General features: G+C 34.3%; 1 protein-coding gene across 1 annotated transcript in view; it reads right to left on the reverse strand.

The window, feature by feature from the left end:
* Nucleotides 1-15,112: 15,112 nt before the first annotated feature.
* The window catches only part of Ccdc102b (coiled-coil domain containing 102B), a 214,597-nt gene continuing 209,131 nt past the window's right edge, over nucleotides 15,113-20,578 (reverse strand). The window contains exon 8 of the mRNA XM_071602651.1: nucleotides 15,113-15,394. The gene's annotated coding sequence lies outside the window, so the exon portion shown is untranslated. The remainder of the gene's footprint in view (nucleotides 15,395-20,578) is intronic.

The raw sequence follows: 20,578 nt of genomic DNA on the forward strand, positions 1-20,578 counted from the left end.
AATCCCAAATATAATAAAGATTCCAAAATTGAATGTCATCCTTCAACATTCAATAAAATATGACTATATTTTTTATTATTAATTGTAACTTTGGCCCAGCTTTCAACAAAAATCACAAAGAAAATAGATATACTAAATATTGTTTTTAGAATTCTTTTGGATAATTGAGTGAGCTACTATTGTGAAATTATAAGCAAAACAATTAAATATCATTCTTATATAAAATATGGGAAAAAATTTTTAGATAACAGGAATTACTTGTAATTAAATATGCCTCCTGTACAATGTGGTTTCCCTAACAGTGGAGTGACTTATGTGTAACTGATGTTAAAAAAGGCCTTTACATCAAAATAATGATCATGGTTCTTTTGGTGCCCATTCTCTGAAATTCTTTGAAACTATTGATTTTCCATTAAGCCTCAAAGTTTTGAAGTTTTTTTTTTTTTTTTTTTTTTGCTTTTATTGGTGCGCTATAGTGTACATAGAGTTGGATTCATTTCGACATAATTATATATGCATGCAATTTAGTTTACTCCCTTTCAGTCCCTGTACCCTACATTTCCCTCTCCACCTGCCCCCATTACCCCTCTTTTACTCTACCTTCCTTCCACTCAGTTATACGTTTTTAATTGGTGGTTTTTTGAGATATGTAAAGGTGGATTTTTATGTGCTATATTCACACATGCACATTGTGTGATTGTGTCAGATTCATTCTACGTTTCTGTCCCTTTTCTGTCTCCCACCTTCCCCTCCTTCTCCTTCCACTCTGCTGATCTCCCTCTGTTCATGACAGTTCTTACTGCCTGCCCCACCACCCAGCCTTTTCCCCTTATTTTTCCTCTAGCTCCACTTATGGGAGAAAACATTCGACTTTCTGAGTCTGGCTTATTTCACTTAGCATGATATTCTCCAGGTCCATCCATTTACTAGTAAATGCCGTGCTTTCATTCTCCTTTATGACTGAATAAAACTCCATTGTATAAATATAACATGCTCAAAATGATGAATTCTTTTTTTTCTTTCTTTTGTTTTAATAACTTTTATTTTTTATTTGTTTTAATTAGTTACACATGACAGTACAATGATCTTGACATATCATACATTTGAATCAAATGGGGTATAATTTCTCATTTTTCTGAGTGTACAGGTTGCAGAATCATATTGGTCATGCAGTCACATATATACATACAGCAATAATAGTGTCTATTCTCTTCTGCTGTCCTTCCCTTCCCCCCATCCCCTCCCCTCCCCACCCATCACTTTTCTCTACCCAATAAAATGTGACACACTTCTTTTTTTTTCTCCTCACAACATCATACATGTAATCTGTATAATGATGAGGGTCTCCTTCCTTCTTCCATGCAATTCCCCTTCTCCCTCCCTTTTCCTCCCACTTCTCTTCCCTATTTAGTGGTAATCTTCTTCTCATGCTCTTCCTCCCTACCCCACTTTTTGGTGATAGATTGAGAATGTTAGGCTAAATAAAATACAATATTAAACTTAATTTGGTCAGTTTCTTTGTTCCTTTTTTCATGTGGATTTTATCTATGACTCACATTGTATTCATATTGCACAGCACTGTTTGAATCTTTAATTTTCAGTATGGAAACTGAATAGGAGAGATAGTGGATATTTCTCTGGTAAGCTCCTTTTCAGAGAACTAAATGTTCTTCAGTAACGCAAGTCTGCTGATCAAATGCACTGAAGAAGCCACAGGAAAAGTCCTAGAAATAAAAGAATATTCTGCAAATTGAACAATATTTTTTCTGTATTCATTGTTAAAATAAGTTTGTAGACTTTTTTAAAAAACAAGTTTGTATACTTTTATTATCAAGTATTCTGTACTACAGGCTCAGTATGAAATCCCAAGTAAAGTTTAATTGAGCTACAAAAATTAAATTGTATTCAGTACGATTCTAGACCATACATACATCATGAAAGAACGTGATAGCAGTTGACTGCCTTTACATAATGTTTACAGATTTATGATTATAAAATAAGAACTGAGGTTGGATTATTATGTGATAGCATGGAAACCATGGTATAAAGCAAACCATCATCAAGGCCAAGTAGAAACCACCAGCACATGAGGTCTGAAGTCAACTACTTATGCCATGTATCCTGAAGTAGTTTTCCTTCTTTTTCTCCCTTGCCAAGAGTTCCCATCAGAACAGGAGGAAAGAATTTCTTTTGCAGAAAGGGATCCAGATCAAAGGTGGAAAGTGGAAACCATTCATGTGGTGATATAAAGCCCGTCAACCAAAATGAGGCAAATTCTTCTGAATGGAGGAGCAAAGAAAATTAAATAGACGACAGCCTCAGACAGTGAGGAGGACAGGGAGTGGGACAGGACCCAGGAGGAGAGATGCAAAGTCCCACATGGCCTGAGCAGGTTCTGTGGCCCTGCCCTCCACCCCCAGACAGGAATCCTGTGCTCTGTTCCCCCAGAAGCCTGCAACATAATATTTTCCAGTGCCTGAAGCATTTTTTAACATTTTTCAGGGTTCAGTAGGAAGTGATAAGAAAGTATCTCAAATAGAACTAACACAACACTGCCACCAAATTGCTATAGATACCACTGCTTTAATACCAACAACCAGAATGATTTTGTTCTTATCCCCAGTTCCTATGACTCACTGTCTAAATTTTCATGGTGACTGTCACTTTTGTTATAAACTTAAGCTAGTCATATTTTCTCTATTCCGTTTTGGTCACATAAATGTCACAATTTTTTTGTAAAAGAAATCTACAATAATGTAGATTGAATAAATAAGTACTTTGTCATACAATGAAATGTAAATTGGTTAGACCATTAACAGGAAAACAAAATGGAAAGGACTTCTGATCCAAGAAAAATATTTCATCAGAAATAATACTATGCCTCAAGTCTACCTTATCTGAAATTTGGAGAAAACATAAAATCACTGTGTTTTCAAAATTCCATTAAACACATGAACCATGAATGTGCACTAGGATAAATCCTGTTTATATTCATAGTTAAAAACTAGAACTGATTTGAGCTCTTTGACCGGAAAAGGACACTTCCAAGAGCCACACATTAAATTGATGACAGCTGTCTCTCAACACTAACAGTGGAATGAAGTGCACTGATGAAAGAACATTGTGAACCAAGATTTCTATGCAATCCAAGTTATTGTTCATGTGTCAACACATCAGTACCTGCTTGTCATTCTGGGAGAAATGTGTGTTCCAGAGTTTTGAAAAGGAACCTAAGAGGTCAATCACAGTCAGAGTGAGGTCAAAATATCAATAAATCTGTGAAATTGAAAACATAAATATGTTTTGATTTAAAAAAAAAACTGGACTACTAAAAGCATCTTAAACTATATATGATTAATAAATGAAAATACTATATCTGGATCTAATGCTTACTAACTAATTTGATAAGCATGAATTGGGAGTCTGACCCTTATTACAAGTTCAGGTATATATGAAATTATGACTATTTCTGGGGAACAAATTACATAGAAGTGCTTGTAAGGAACTGTGCCATACCACAGGGGCACATAAAGATACAAATAGCCTTCAATAACCTGGAAGTTACCTTAAAATGAGAATTTAAGAACACAGAAATGTGGCGTATGCAGTATTTGTTTATTGTTCATACACATCAAACATGATTAGTCACTGATTTAAATCTAAATAATAGCAACACAAAGTGAAAATAAGAAGGAAATTATAAAATATATTCAATAACAATGTTAGTTCATATCTCCCATTCATATGTTTTGTTCCTGTAAGTTTAGAAGGATAGAAAGAGGACAGGCAAATATCAAGAAGAGCAATTCTTCATAATGAGTTATTTAAAATGTCATTTCACCCTTAACTGTAATTACAGAACTATAAGTGAGAAATTCAAGATTAACAATAACTTAAATAGCTCTTGGTAGAAAGAGAATCAAGAAGTATAGCTCCCCAACCAAAGCCAGAGAGTAAGACAACTGCAGATGTGCATAGCACAAATCCCTGCAGAAAATGCAAAATACTTAGAGGGTCTCAGGAAAGCAAAAGCAATAAAGAAAAGATGGCATATAATTGTTTATTCATGACATTATTGGAAATATTTATAATATTTTATCAAAGATAAACTCTCAGATTGACCTAAAAGGAAAACCATTATATTCTGCATAAAAGAGACCCTAAGAGACTGGAATGACAAATTTAAGACTCTAGAGCCAAATCTCTTCACAAGGCATTTGCTGAATTCAGAGGCCATTTAAGAGCTTAAAGATTTGATCCAAAAATTTCTGTAAAGAAGGAGAAAAGTCTCCAAAATTGTCAAATACAGGATAGGAGAAGAAAAGACCCATAGAAAGAAAGCCTGGAGATAATCCAGCAAGGAAAAACCCACCAGAGAGTTTAGACTCAGCCCAGGGCACCTTCCAGCCCCAGTGCAGACAGAGGCTTGAGAAAAGGAAAAGGAGAGACCACCCCACAGTGAGCACAGAGATGAAACAAAAGTGAGTATTTGCTTATCTTCCAAGAGGTCAAAAGGACATTGCACGTTGCACCCCTAAAACATAAAGACAGTATTTTTTAAGGGAGAAATAAAGAAAGCCCTCAAATTGAAAATTTTACCTCGTATAATGTTATTTTTATTAAATTACTGGTGATAGTGTTATAAACAAGTAATTGAGCACAAAGGATAAAAACAAAGAATTTAGAAATGTTGGTAAATGGAAAGTCCTAAAGAGCTGCATCTACGTAGAACTCATTCCCAATTAAGCTTTCATAACTGTTTATTTGGAATCAACTTATTGTGTAATGAAGTGTGAAGAAAAAACACAGAAGATGAATAAATAGAAAATTATGCAAGTAAATAAAAATTGCCCATGATTAGATTCAGAAACAAACAAAAAAACAGATGCAATGCAGAAGAACATTTACCAAGCGCACTACTAGGCTCAGCAGTGAACAATCTTAACATCCTCATAAAAATGTAAGAATTTTAACCAATTGTAGCATTGACCATGTTGGCAGGATGAGGCAGGAGATGGGTGGAGGTGGTGGAGTGAGGGGTGAATCTGCCTTTGCTGTGATGGCTTCTCAAGGGAAAAATGAAATGAGTAGCAGGGAAAGGATGTGGTGGGGAGCACGGCGCTATCAGAGACCTGCTTGTATCTCAGTCTCCTTGGATCAAAGTGAAATGCCTTTTACATTTTCATGTGATCAGCTGTGTTACAGCTTATGGCTTCTGAGATTTGTTTGCTTATTAAAAAACCTCTTCTGAAATGATGAAAATACTATCACATTTTCTTACAATACTTCATTTCCTTGTATTTTAAATATCTCTTTGATCTACTTGTTTAATTTTATATGCTGATGTATTGATTCATTTCACACATTTATTTTTAATGTTAGTAATTTAAATAAACTTAGATCAAGAACTAATGGACACCTGTACTCTGTTCAAAGTTTAACTCAATTCCATTAGGTTATAATGAGGAAAAAATACAGAATTTAAAATTCAATATTTAGATACCAATTTACAAATATTTCATATATTACCAAAGTTTTTGTCAATCCCCAAATAAGATTTAATCAGACTAACCTATATTGTGTACTTTATGTTCAATTATTGTAGTTATCACAAATCTTGAATTTTAAAAACATAAAGGGAATTTCATGCAAGAAGAATTAGCACTCCTTCTTAAATTAAAGGTTTGATTATATTTTCCAGTAGACTATTATACAAGGTGTTTATTGATTCAGTGTGAATAGAAAGATATACTCTTATTAAAGTCAGTATTATCTCTACTTTCTCTCCTAGACTCCTTCCAATATTTTAGATTGTGGCATTTGACAACTTTGTGTAACCACACTGTCATACCTTATCACCCAAGCATAGCAGGTGTCCCCAAAGCAATCCTATCCTCAGTGAACTTGGCCACATGAAATACACACTGCTACTTTGCAAGCCTCTACACTTTACAATTCCGAAATTCTAGGTTTATTTTTATGTCTTATTTTAAAATTATTGCTTAATTTTGTGTATTTAAGGGATACTGTGTAATAATTCAATATGCATATATATTGTGTAATGATCAAATCAGGGTAATTAACATTTCTACTTTCTTAAATGTTTCTTTAAATTTTTTAATTGACATGTAACAAGTGTACATATTTTTGTGCTACAATATGATATTTCAAAACAAACTTATAATATTTAGTGATCAATCAAGGTAATGAATATTTCTGCCTCTCTTCATTTCTTTGTGTCTGGAGACTTTAAGTTCCTCTTTCCAGGTATTCATAAAAATGTATAAAAGGTTATTGTGAACTGTAGTCTCTCTGTTCTGTAGACCACTAGAACTATTACTCTTGTTATCCATTATTGCCCCTTCCCCCAACCCACCCCAGGTTCTGTAGTCACGTTTTTTTATATTCTAATCCACTTTTTTTTTTTTACATTCACATATTAGAAAAAGCTTTTGGAATTTCTTTTTGCATGTGATTTACTTAATTTAATGTAATGTTTTATAGTTCCATCTAATTAGCTAAAAAATTTTATGACTGAGTAATATTCCATTGTGTGTATATAGTACAATTAAAAATGTATTCATCTACCGATGGGCTCCTAGTTTGATATCATATCTTAGCTATTGTGAATAGTGCAGCAACAAACATGGGTGTGTGGCTATCTTTTTGATAGGCTATCATTTCCTTTTATACCCAGGAGTAGAATTGCTGCATCCATGATGTGACAGATCCATCCTCAGTTTCTCAAGGTACCTCGCAGCTTCCACAGTAGCTGTGCTAATTTGCATTCCCAAAAGTAGTGTATGAGAGTTCTCCTTCCTCATGTCCTCTATCCCCTTTGTTACTTTTGTCTTTTTGATAATAGCCATCCTAAAGAGAATGAGATGATATCTCACTGTGGTTTTGATTGCATTTTTTTAAAATTTATTTTTATTTTGGCTCATTATTATCATTATTACACATATTGAAACATAATTTGATCAGTCTCCTTCCTCAGTAGTACCTTCTATTCTTCCCTCCCCCTGATCTGCTTGCTCTAGTGACCTCTATTCTATTATTATTACTTTAATTAGTGCATTATAATTATATATATATATATATATATATATATATATATATATATATATATACACACACACACATATGGATACATATTACATATGATTCATTGAGGTACATGGACATAGCATAATTTGGTAAATACTTTTCCTCAGTACTTCCCCATGCCTAGCTCTTCTCCTTCTCCATTTACTTCCTGCACTCTGTTCTGGTGAGATGCCATTGTTTTAACTCTTTTCCTCCCCACCCCTATCTTTCACATATGAGAGAAAACATTTAACCCTTGGCTTTCTGATTCTGGCTATTTCACATAACGTCGTTTTCTCCAGTTCCATCCATTTAGTAGCAAATAACTTCATTTTTCTTTATGGCCAAGAAAAATTCCATTGTGTATATATACCATGTTTTCTGTATCCATTTGTCTGTTGATATGTTCCCAGGCTAGTTCCATAACTTTGCTACTGTGAATTGTGCTGTTATAAACATTGGAATGCATGTATCACTGCAGAATGCTGATTTTAGTACTTGGATGAATGACCAAGAGTGGGATAACTGGTCATGGTTCCATTCCTAGTCTCTTGAAGATTCTCCATACTGCTTTCCAAAGTAGTTGAACTCATTTACAGTCCCATCAACAATGTATAAGTTTATAATTTCCCTCACATCCTTGACAGTAATCATTGTTATTTGTGTCCTTGATGGTTGCCATTCTGTTTCTAATTGGAATGAGATGAAATTTCCTTGTAGATTTGACCTGCATTTCCTTGAGTGCTAAGAATGAATATTCTTTTCATCTATTTGTTGGCTATCTGTATTTTTTCTATTGTGAAATATTTGTTTAGTTCTTTTACCCATTTAGCCCATTTTGGTTGTTTTGGGTGTTTTTTGAGTTCTTTACATATTTTGGCTATTAATCCTTATAGGAAGAATAGCTAGCAAAGATCTCCTATTCTGTAGGCTCTCTCTTTATACTCTTGTTTCCTTTGCAGTGCAGGAAGCGTTTTATACTCAATGCATCACACTTATTGATTCTTGGTTTAATTTCTTGAATTTTAGGAGTCTTAATAAAGAAGTTGGTGCCTTCACCAATGTATTGGAGTGTTGACCTTATGGTTTCTTCTAGCAGTTGAAGAGTTTCTGGCCTAATTCCTATTATTATTATTACTTTAATTAGTAGTAATAATATATATCTATATACACACATATGTATATATATTACATATGATTCATTGAGGTACATGGACATAGCATAATTTGGTATAGACTTTTCCTCAGTACTTCCCCATGCCTAGGTCTTTGAAATACTGTGGGCAGGGTGAAAGTTACGGATCTAGTTTAATTCTTCTACATGTGGATATACAGTTTCCCCAGCACTATTTGTTAGACAGGCTACCTTTTCACCAGTGTGAGTTTAAGGGCACCTTTTTCAGAGATTGTATGCTTTTATCTTTGTGGATTTGTCTCTGTGTCTTCTATTCTGTTTGTCTTCACGTCTGTTTCTGCCAGTACCACGCTGCTTTCTCCACTAGAGCTCTGCAGTATAATCTGAAATCAGGTATTCTGGTGCTTCCTGCATCACTGTTCAGGATTTTCTTGACTATTCTGGGTATTTTTTGCTTCCATATGAACTTTGGAAGAGTGGCATTTTTCCAATAGCTAATAAACTCAAACATTTAAAAATATTTTTTGGCCATGTGTGAAATTCATGTTTTTAAATATTACTTTACATTGTTTAAAATGTTTTTATGAATTTCTGGAATAAGAAATACCAAGTTATCTCAGCTCTATTCAAGACACATGTTGACCTCTCTTCCAGTTCCCAAATATTTATAGCAACTATAGCCACTTTTGGCAATGTTACTAGGTAAAGCCCCAGTTAATAATAAAAACTGTTGTCATTCCTATGCTTCAGGTGAAACAAGTACTTCAATTCTTATGTTTTCAGTAACTCTTTCATCTTTGTTACTAATATCTGTACAATATCTAGGTTCCTATTCTCAATGAGAGACATGGAGAGGTGTATGTATATTTTGTAGTAACCCAACAAATATATCTTTTCTAATTAATGAATCACACTCTGGAAACATTAAACCCATCATGGGATAAGGGGATTCACCATAAAAATAAAGTATATTAAGTCTCTCCTAACATCTCAACTAAAGCAGTAACTTCTTTAAATGCCACATTAAAGATGAGAGAATTTTGTCCAAAATATATTTCAGACCTAGGGAATTAGGGTATTAAAGAGCTAGATTCTCGTTCAGCTGTAATATTCTTTGAGTTATTATCTAATTATTCAAGGAGAATAGGTAATAGACCTAAAAACAAGCTAAAGAAATTGAATATAATCTGCTATTACAAAACTGAATCATAGTATCTCTAAGAGGACAGTAACATGTTCATTCACAAAATTACAATATATAGATCCAAGTGCTATTATCTCACTCTCTATCACAAATTATAGCATAATGGTAAGATGAAATTTCTCATTTTTAAGATTCTGTTATATACTTCTGCCTGGCCATCTATTGCCATAGAAGATTGCCCTGAACAAGATTTTATTTGTTTGACATTAACAGTCAAATTGCAATAGCTGTTGAAAGCTACAGACAATAAATTCTTTATAATATCTTTTCATGGGAAATATTCTCAAACATATAAATCATTGTCATTGTTCTTGAGATCCTATTAATTCCATTTTTGGGAGCCGAAACTGAAAAAGAAATGTGTATTAAATTAAATGAATAAAATTTTAAAAGGCTGGTGAACCAAAGCTATTGAAGACATTTTAAATTGTGTATTACTAATTTTTATTTAATCTACTACTGATTTAAACCTCATAAAATAATCTTGAAACATTTTGGCCTCCTTCAAAATGACATAATTAGCATATACTCAATTATGGCTGCAAGCTTATAATTACAACAAGTTTTCCTATCTGTTATTGCTGAAAGATTAAATGATTTGCTTAAATGTCTTGTGCATGTTTAATGGCTTCCAGACCCTCTCTTCTGTAATTTTAGCAGGTTAATAAAAAAGAAAGTCTACAGACACACATGTGATACTTAAGTAAATCATATTTTCACCGAAGTTCTGCTTCTTACCATCAAAATGGATGTCAATCCCTACCTTATGAAGCTAGCAGAATAGTGTATGCACATGGGGAAAATATGGAGGTCACTGTGAATTACCTGAACCTATCTTTCCTATACATGAAGTTCCATTATGTGAGCAACCTTTAATATTTTTATGCTAATAGATTACATTCTCTTCCTTTAGGAACTTCCTTTACTTCTAATTCTTTTCCAGCATTGAATCATTTAGAATCATAGATTGTGATTTCTGTTTCTTTATCCCCATCATCCACGTGCCTATTGAGTAGCTAACTTAGGAACACTCTTTCCAATGTCACCATTGCCACAGATTGTTGCCTTACCCCATAATTATGGTTTGAGTTGGCCTCAGCAGTGTTTTTTCCTAGTAGAATCCATTTGTCTTTGAAATATGTTCTGCTTGTGAATAGATCTTTACAGGTCCAAATAAGAACATTCAGTATAGAAATGGTTTTCCTATTTAAACTTGCCAAGCCATTATTGGCAAAAATAATTATATAAATCGGGTAGAGTTTGCTTTTCAAAAATTCTCTTTATTGTTTACTAGGTTTTGGTTGAATACAGTGAATATAAAAGCACTGAACACATGTCTAAAAAAGTATGTTTTTGTAACTCACAGAATAATTTTCATGAAGAGTAGAAATTTTCAAAAGTTCATGCGGTAGTTATGTCCACAAATGAACACAGAATTGGGCTTTTATTTAAAGACATAGGAATCAGATATTTGTAAGTAATTTTATAAAATAATGCAAAATTCCCCAAAATTGAAATTCAAAGGAAAATTATATATTATTTAGAAACACATCACACTAATAAGAATGTATTAAATTCAGAAATAACCATTACCATGTTTCCTACTCTGTTCCCACCTTCATCCATAGTAAAAAGGGTCACATCAAGATGTAAATATGTTAGGGACTATCTCATTTCCCACAGCAGTCACAATCTGCATTCTTATTCCTGAAGATAATCCAAGGCTATGCCAAGCCAGGACACACCAGAACTTCAAATTTTGTCAGAAAATGTGTACAACATACATATGTTAGCTTGACACTAATCTTTGAAGTCTGAGCATCATCTGTTGGGGTACAGAGACAATATAGCAGTGGCAACAGTCTGATTTAGAATCACCTGCCTAATATGTCCTTTCTTACATTTATTTTTATTTATCTCTATAAAGCTAGTTAATAAAATTGTCATTATTGGAAGCATGGAGAATTAAAGAAAGAAAAATTCTGCACACATTTTATTTATTTATTTATTTATTTATTTATTTATTTATTTAAGTTGTAGGTGAACACACAGTATCTTTATTTATTGCTATGTGGTGCTGAGGATTGAACCCAGTGCCTCACACATGCAAGGCAAGTGCTCTACCACTGAGCCACAGCCATTTTATATAAACCTGTGCCACACTGAACTATTTTTTCTTATTGCAATGTCTTTTTCTTCAGGTTGATCAATATAAAGTAGTCTGAAGTTACTATAGTTCTATTTAAAAATGTATATATGTAGAAGTTAGTTGACACAAAATTAAATTAAAAGGGGTGTTTTTTAAAATAATATAGTGACTTCCTCCTTTTTAATGTGGTTATGAATAGTAATTGAGTATCTATCAGGTTAAAGAAAATATTTAGATAATATTTCTTTTTATTCTGGGAGTATTCCTGAGTATATAATTTTAACCATTTTTCTTTTTTGTTTTCCATTTTTAATTGGTACACTGTAGCTGTAAATAATGATGGGATTTGTTGTTACATATTTGTACATTTTCACTAAGTGACCCTATTTTTGCATAGGATGAATCTTTCTATGCTGTCTTCCATAATCCTATGAACTAAACAACTGTGCCTCAATTTCCTTATCTGATGCATGAAGGTAAAATTAGTCTCCATCATATGTGTCTCATGAAGATGAAGTTGTTAATGCACGTAAAACTACAAGGGTCATACAACATGACAATATAATTTAGCCAGTATCACTTACCAGTATCTCCCCTTCCCCTCACCCCTTCCTTCCCCTTTCCTGGCCCCTTTCCATGATATCCCCCTCCAGCTTTTCTTTTTTCTTCTCTAGCTTCCACACATGAGAGAAAACATACACCTTGTCTTTCTGAGTTTGACTTATTTTCCTTAAAATAATGTTCTCAGGTTCCATCCATTTTCCTGCGATTGCCGTAATTTCATTTTATATATGGCTGAATATTGTGTATTGTGTATATATATCACATTTTCTTTACCCATTGTGTATATACCCATTGTGTATATATATCACATTTTCTTTACCCATTCTTCCACTGATGGACATCTAGGCTGGTTCCATGGTTTGGCTTTTGTGAACTGTGCTGCTATAAACATGAGTGCACATGCATCACTGTAGGAAAATGGCTTTAATTCTTCAGAGGAAATACCACAGAGTGATTTAGCTGGATCATCTAGTAGTTCCATGCCTAGTCTTTTGAGGAGACTCAATATAGATTTCCATAATGGTGGTACTAATTTACAATCCCACCATAAAAGTGTAAAACTGTTTAATCATTTTCATTAAAGTCATAAATTAGAATGTTTAAAGACAAAAATTCAGCTGCTGATTATTAGCTTATGTCTATATTTTCACATCATGATGCTGTATACTTGATTTTTAAGTCTCATATATAAGTGTCAACTGTGTAATGTCCAGATTATTATTATAAATGATATTCTATAGAGACCTGAATAATTTCTTAAAACATGTCAACAAAAGAGAAGAAAATACAGCAAGTAAGAGGCTAAAGGATTAAGACGTTGGAGTCAGGGGCAAGTGTCATTATGATTTTAAAATTTTATGTGATGATTTCAAGATTTTATTAAAAGGATACTTTAATTTGCATAGTAATTTTATTTTCTAAATTTATTTGCTCTGAAAGATATTATCTCTTGAAAAGTACAAAGAAATGAATAAACTAATATTTGTTTGATATTTATTAATGACAGGTATGTTATCAGATTTTTCACATTTATTATTTCATTCAGTTTTTGAGGGAATTAATTTTATTATAAGAAGAATGCTCAAGGTTACAAGATCATAAGCAGCAATTCCTATCTATTGATTTAAATCTCTATTTAGGCGAGTACATTCAGAAGCAAAGGCATCCAAAGACCATTCTAAACAACCATGTGCTGTCATCTTATAAAAATCAATACAAGCTGCTGAAAAAGGAATGCAGATCACACACACACACACACACACACACACACACACACACACACACCAGTACCACCACACTCCTCATTTTTCCATTAAGAGCATCTTTCCACCAGGTTTGATTTTTTCCACGTTATAGGCATGGAGATAAATAACATAACAGAAAGACAATTGAGGCCTTCTTTAGACCAGGACTTTCTGCATTTTGCCAGCTGTGCTCAACTGCCTGGAATGATGGATGCAAGCCCCCTACCCCAGGGTGTCCCTACATGTTCATGTGGCTCCTTCTGTAAGACCTTGGGGCCACTGCCTTGAATCAGGGATGGCCTGGGAACTGACATTGCCAATAGAATATGAAGGAAGTAGCACTGTATAATTCTCTAGAGATTGCCTTAGATACCACATCCCTGTGAAGATTATCCATGTGTAAAACCATTAGGCAGACATGGTCCCTAGGCTCTGGCCTATAGAAGCCAAATTTTCACTAAGTGACCACATCTTTACATAGGATGAATCTTCCTGTGCTTTCTTCCATAATCCTATGTACTAAACAACTGTGCCTCAATATCCTTATCTGATGCATGAAGGTAAATGTAGTCTCCATCATATGTGTCTCATGAAGATGAAGTGGTTAATGCATGTGAAACCACTAGGGTAATGCTTTATTCATAACAGCCTGTAAGTGGTAGTTCTCCACAAGAATCTGTTATAATGAAAGTCTAGAGAAGACACATGACATTAGGTGAAGCTATAAGAACCATTTCTTTTGGGTGCTGGGATTATAAAACAAGACAACTATTTAGAAAAGAATCTCAACGTTCCCTTTATGCTATGTGTTTGATCTAGGGCAGATTCCAGTGCCCACTCAAGGCCAGCTATACAGGTTGAGTTAAAGTGTTGAGGTCTAAGGACAGGGGCAGGGGGACTCTTTGTTTCCACTCACATTCAGGATCTTGGGAGGACCTTGTCTTGCAGGTTGGCCACACCTGCTTGAGGCTCAGACTCAGAACAACAGAGAAACATGGTCAGGCAGAGAAAGACTAATATTTAGTTTCTCAAAACTACATTCACTTCTCAAATAGTCTGTGTCTGATATGAGAGCCTATCTGGAGTCTATCCTGAAGACTTCAGGTTGGGATCCCTAAGTCAGTTGGTTAACGGGGAATGTAATAGGACAGAAGAGGTTACAACGAACAGAACAAAAATAGAATTTTGTATACAAGAGGTACTTGAAGCAAGGGGAAGGGAGTTCATGGTTCAGTGTAGGACCCAGCAAGTCTTCCCAGTCACAAAATGGATTGTTGTACCATACAAATATGCAAAACTCCTGGCATATGCAAGACCAGTGTTTAGCAAACCTCTGGAACATTGGGTCCAAAGGTTGAATTCCTCTTTACTAATGTTAGAGGAACTGGGACAAAAGTGAAATGTCAATGGATGACAATAAAAGAGAAAGATTAGTGTATTGGGAAAAAATTAATCTTCATTCACTGATGAGTCAGTAATATTTTGTTTTCTCCACTTATCAATGTGAAAGATAAGGAAATGAGTAGGTTATTGACTAGGTCAAGTTTTTTAAATTGGCTTCATTTACACATAGTTTTTTTTTAAGATTATATAGTGTCTTTGGTTTCAAAGTAAATACGTTATCTTAAAAACTGGCCTCAAATGTGGAGCAGTAAGCTATAATACATACAAAAGGTTTTTTAAAAAATACTCATCTAAGAGCAATTTTATACGTTGCTTTGCTCCTACCATTTGAAGGGAAAATGGAGCTGTATTTCGATCTGTTCTGCCGCTGGACAGTCCTTTCTGTTGCCTGTGGGTCCTCTACTTGCTGTGCCAGGAATGTCTGCAGATGCAAATTAAAAGTCTTTGGATCTTCTCAGAGATGCTGGCAGCTTTTCCTTGGCTCCACCACAGGTGATTTATTCCTTTTCTTAGGATATTCATATTAATCCAAGTGCAAATCTTAGCTTGCCCTTTTAGTCTCCTTACAATTCAAAACATTTGGTCTGACTCTTCTGTCCACTTCTTCCCTGTGACCAGAATTATATGAGAATCATGCAGAAATTTTTCAATTATTCCAGGAATTTGTTGTTACCTCTCTGGGTGAAAAAAAATCCCCCCCCCCCACCACACAGCCTGCCACCTCAACCACATAGATGAAGAAAACACATGCACAAGAGTCTGTCAATTATTTTAAAAAATTGTTTTCACTTAAATGTAGTGGCTCTTTTTTCAACTGTCCAGGAACTTACATGGTTTTCAACTTACTTTATTCTTGCAGATATTATAACTCTTCCATCTTTTATGTGAAATGTATTCTAAAATCTCATTTTGTCTTTCAACATTCATTTTCATTTTAGAATGAAAGTCATTTTTAAATGATATTTAAATTTACTTTACCATAACATGCAACATCTACTAGGCAAAAAGCAATATAAGCTAAGATCCTGAAAATCAAGTGTTTTTCAAATATCTATTTCTTTCATTAATATTTCTAGTTGTTGAAAATAATGTTCCTAATATTTAGGGAAACAGGACTGGGGTTGTGGCTCAGTGGCAGAGTGCTTGCCTAGTATGTGTGAGGCACTGGGTTCAATTCTCAGCACCACATAAAAATAAATAAAGGTCCATTGACAACTAAAAATATATTTTAAAAACATAAAATAAATATAAAAGACATCAAAAATCTCTTATCTAATATCCCAATCTTGAATCCAACATATTTTGTAAAGTAATGACCAATTTCTTAAGTGCCTGAATTCAATCTCTAAGATTTTGTTTCCTTCTGTTCATCCAGAGACCTCTGAAACTTACAGATATGATTCAAGAAATTGTGAAACTAAAACTGCTTGAGTTCAAGAGACAGAGAGATCTATTGTCCATCATGGTGGATACAGTTGATAATAATATTTTGTACATTCATAAATTTATATGATAATATGAATATATATGAATAGATAAATCTATTCATAAATAGATATTAAGTTTTCTCATGACTTTGAAAAATCTATGAGCATATATTCCCACACATATTTGCATGTGCTAAGTGTGTCTACAATGTATACTAAATTTACTTGTTTATATAAATATTATTAAAATATATTTAGTTGTTTTTAACAAACAAAATGGGAATTATACTGAATGTAATCTTCTGGGTCATATTTTAAATTTTAATTGCTAGGATTCATCTACATGGTTTCTGTCACTACAGTTTGTTCTGCTTTATAATATAGCATTGCATGAATATGCTGTGATTAATATACTTACCCTTCTGTTCGCAGTATTTAAATGTTTTCAACTTGGTGCTACTCCGAATAGTCATATATTTGTATGTCTCTCCTGATGTATATGTGTAAAATGTTCTCTTGTCTAAGAGGAGAATTGATAGGTTAAGCTTTTTTTTTTTTAGTGAAACTGATATAAATTGAATATCTGCTGACTGTGTGTGGATAGCAGGATTGCTGTGTATAAGAAGAGTCTGACAAGTGCAGCTTTGATTCTGTATTAATACAGCGAAAATCCACTTCAGCTTTGTTACTGGGTACTGGCTACCTGTGTGCTCTAAAGCTATTTATTTTGCTTAGGTATGAAACAGTTAAATCCACATGTATAAATGTATAGTTTCTTGAACCTTATTCTCCCCCCACCACCCAACACTTTGGTATTCTTTCTTCCTCTTCCTAGTGCAACAGAGGGCTGAGACCTCTCAGGCGTCTCCTTTACTGGTTGTGTCTTGTAGCTTTCAGCTCTTCCTTATGAGTGCCCAGGTCCCTCCTGTCCTGGTAGAGAGGCAAGTGATCCTGTGTTTAAAACTTACTTTAGCCTCTGGAGACAGATTTATTTTTTAAAGGTTTGATAATGCAGCATCCACTCTTGAAAGAAACACAGACTCATTTTCATTTATCGGGAAGATTAAATAAGACAATTTTGAGGTACATATAATCACAAAATTTTGCCATTTCCTTACCAATCAAACACATTCTTATTACAGGACAATAAAATCTACAAATATAATTGGAGGTGTAGAATGCAGATCAGTACGGTAATCAACTTATTCAGGATAATCAGTAAAATTTCTAGAAGGTAGCTAATTAGAAATCTAGATAACCCTATTGTTTGATTTTTTAACACTAGCAAATTTATCAAAAACTTAGTCACAGAGTCAAATTAAAACCTGAGAAAGCTTCCACATTTTAAAAAATTGTACCTAACCTCCCCGTCTCTTCCCCGCCCCCATGGATGCTCTTTCCTCCTGGCCATCTCCCCTTGTGAAGTCTCCACCCTGGATCATGAAGTCCTTGATCACACGGTGGAATTTGCTGTTTTTTTCAATAGGTTTTCATCTTCAATTAGATAGTCTAGACCTAAACTAGAAAGTGGGATTTCCAGGATGGGGGTTCACATGGTTACAGCATGATGAATGCAAGAACCCTGGGGTTGTGCTGATCCAATGGCTCTGTCCACTATTTGCTATACCAACTGGTGGTAAGGTAACAAAAATGTACAGGTGGGCCTTGCTAGTGATGAGCAGCTGATAAGAAAGTTATCTTTTTCTACTTTTATTTTTATTTGCTCCTTGTAGTTATGCATAGCATTAGGATTCGTTTTTACACAATTATAAAAGCATGGAATACAATTCAGTCTAATTCTGTCTCTAGTGCTTGCCCTTCCCCCCCCCTCCTCCCTCCCCCTCTTCCCTTCTATCTACTGGGTACCCTCTACGATTTGCTTATAGGTTTGTTTTTTTTTTCTTTTTTTTCTGTTGTTGTTGTGTCTTGTGGATATAGAAGATGGTGGGATTCCCTGCACATTCACACATGTACCTAGGAAAGTCAGGTCAGATTCATTCCACTCTTTTTCCTTATGCCATCCCTTCTTCCTCCTCACTCCCCTTCATCTAGTTCACCAATCTTTCTTTTATTCTGAGTTGTTGTTTTTTTTTTAATTTAACAAAAAGTGTTATAATCAAATGCTGAGTCACTGGATGATGTTTAAGATTCGTGCATGTTACACGTATGAACATCCTGAAGAAATAATTGCCTTTATATTTGCTTGGAAGAAGCTCCAACGTATACTTGTTATGAACAAAGAGAATTATGTTGTGGCAGAATGCATGGGTGTATTGATAAATATATGGAAAAAGTACAAATATTTGTTGGTTAATGCACATATACACACAAGCATACATTTTTAGATATGGATATAAAATAAATGGATAAACAGGTTTGGAAGGAAACTGAGTAAAATGCTAGTATAGATTATCTCTAGTACAACAGAATTATGGGCACTCAGTTTTTATCTTGGTATTTGGTTTGCATATGACATTTTTAATAAAGGGCATTTCTTTTGGATTAGGGAAAAATATAAAATGATGAGAATGGTATGTATGAAACAAATTCTGCAGAGGATTTTGGAATCAAAATCATAACAGAAGTCCTAAAATATTCATCATGTATTCAAATGTGTGAAAAATAATATCAAAACACATAAAAGATCTCAGCACAAGTATGCTTCATTATGATAATGAAAAAGCTAAATTGACCTACTTGATTTCTGAAAGTATTATGTTTAATTATAATCCACTACTCTGGTGGAGCATTCTCCAGACATTAAAACATATAGATTTTATAATATGATTTTTATGTCTAAATTGAGAAAAACTCTCATAATATTGTAAAAAATATATGACTTTATGTAAAATTATTCATGAGAAAATAATAAAAACAAAAATACTACTTAACTGCTGATGGAATTGGCTATAATATCATTATAATCATTTTGTTGTTTAAAGTTTTGGACATTTTCTAAATTTGTGTCAAGCTTCTATAACATTTACGTATAAATAAATAAACAATTAAATTAGTGTTAAGGGTGTTTTAAGAGCAAAAGAATGTGCCAAGGTGTGATCCAGACCTTCACAGTCCCTCATCTGGTCCAGCTCAAATGCAACTGTGACAGATCCCTCAACAGTCCCAATGACTACAAGACAAACCTCAGTTCCCAGATTAACTTGTAAATCCTTCTCCAATTCGCCTTCTCAGATCACACTCTACTGGCGTTTTGTCTTTGGCTCCAGCTACCCTTGATGTTTTATAGTTATCAGCACATAGCAGGGCAGATTTGTTGGAGGTGGTGATATGTAATTTTTTCTCTTCTCCCACAACTTGGTTCAAGTCCTTTCTTCTCTGGAATGGACCACTGCTTCATCCCTAAAATATTTTAAAATAGACTTCTTAAATGTCAGAATTCTTCCGAATCACTTTAGGGTCTTGTCAAAATGCAAATACTGGCTCAATGGGTTCCAGTTGGAGTCCAGGGCATGTCAACATGTTCTCAAGTGACACTGGTGCTGCTGCTCTGGGTACTTGGAGTGGAGGTAAAGACCACTGCCGTATCCCAGCAGTGAAGCTTTTATTAGACACTCCACTATGCCTGTTATTTACCTTTGTCCTTGAACTTATCAAACTAAATTGTATTTTCTGTCTCAGTCCTTCCTAGACTGAAGGGTTCTGCCAGTGCTCCAGCTACATATTCTGTGTATGGGGAGGCGTATCTGTGTGTGTGCCAGTGCACTTAATTTGCGCCTCACTTATGCATTAGTTTCCTTACCCTTTCACCTACTGAAGGGCACACCTAACTTCATCAGTATGCAACGTTCTGTCACATATCATCTGGTTTCTTATTTGATCAGTCCCACCAAGAGCTTTGCACTGGCTATTCCCCTACCTGGAGCCTTCTTTCAATAGTTATGTGAACAATTCACTCTCTTTAACATCTTTGAAATGTTTACTCAAAGCTCAGGCCAGACACCACACTTAATATTGAGATCTGAACTCAATGTAAGAATTCAGATATTCCCTTTCTAATACTTGTATATTCATACCTTAATGACCTCTGGCTCTCTACTAGAATGCAAATTCCAAGCACCATTGGTATTTATTCTATGCAGTATGGGTACTTTTTTATGCATGCATGTATTCCAAGTGCCTGGAATAGTGTGTGTTCATTTAAAAAGAATAAATGGATGCTGGACAGGTTAAAGCAACAGATGCCCTTCTAATGTGGTTAATAGTTTTTGCCAAGCCAATAAGCCATAATTTAAAAAATTCTATATAAATAGTATCCTAAAGCTTTATATATGCCAGATGAATCCAATTCAATATTTACTGTGAATACAGAATAATTGCTTTGTTCCTACTGCTACTCTGGTAAGG

This window comes from Marmota flaviventris, chromosome 16 (genome assembly GCF_047511675.1).
Source record: "Marmota flaviventris isolate mMarFla1 chromosome 16, mMarFla1.hap1, whole genome shotgun sequence".
Lineage (NCBI taxonomy): Eukaryota > Metazoa > Chordata > Mammalia > Rodentia > Sciuridae > Marmota > Marmota flaviventris.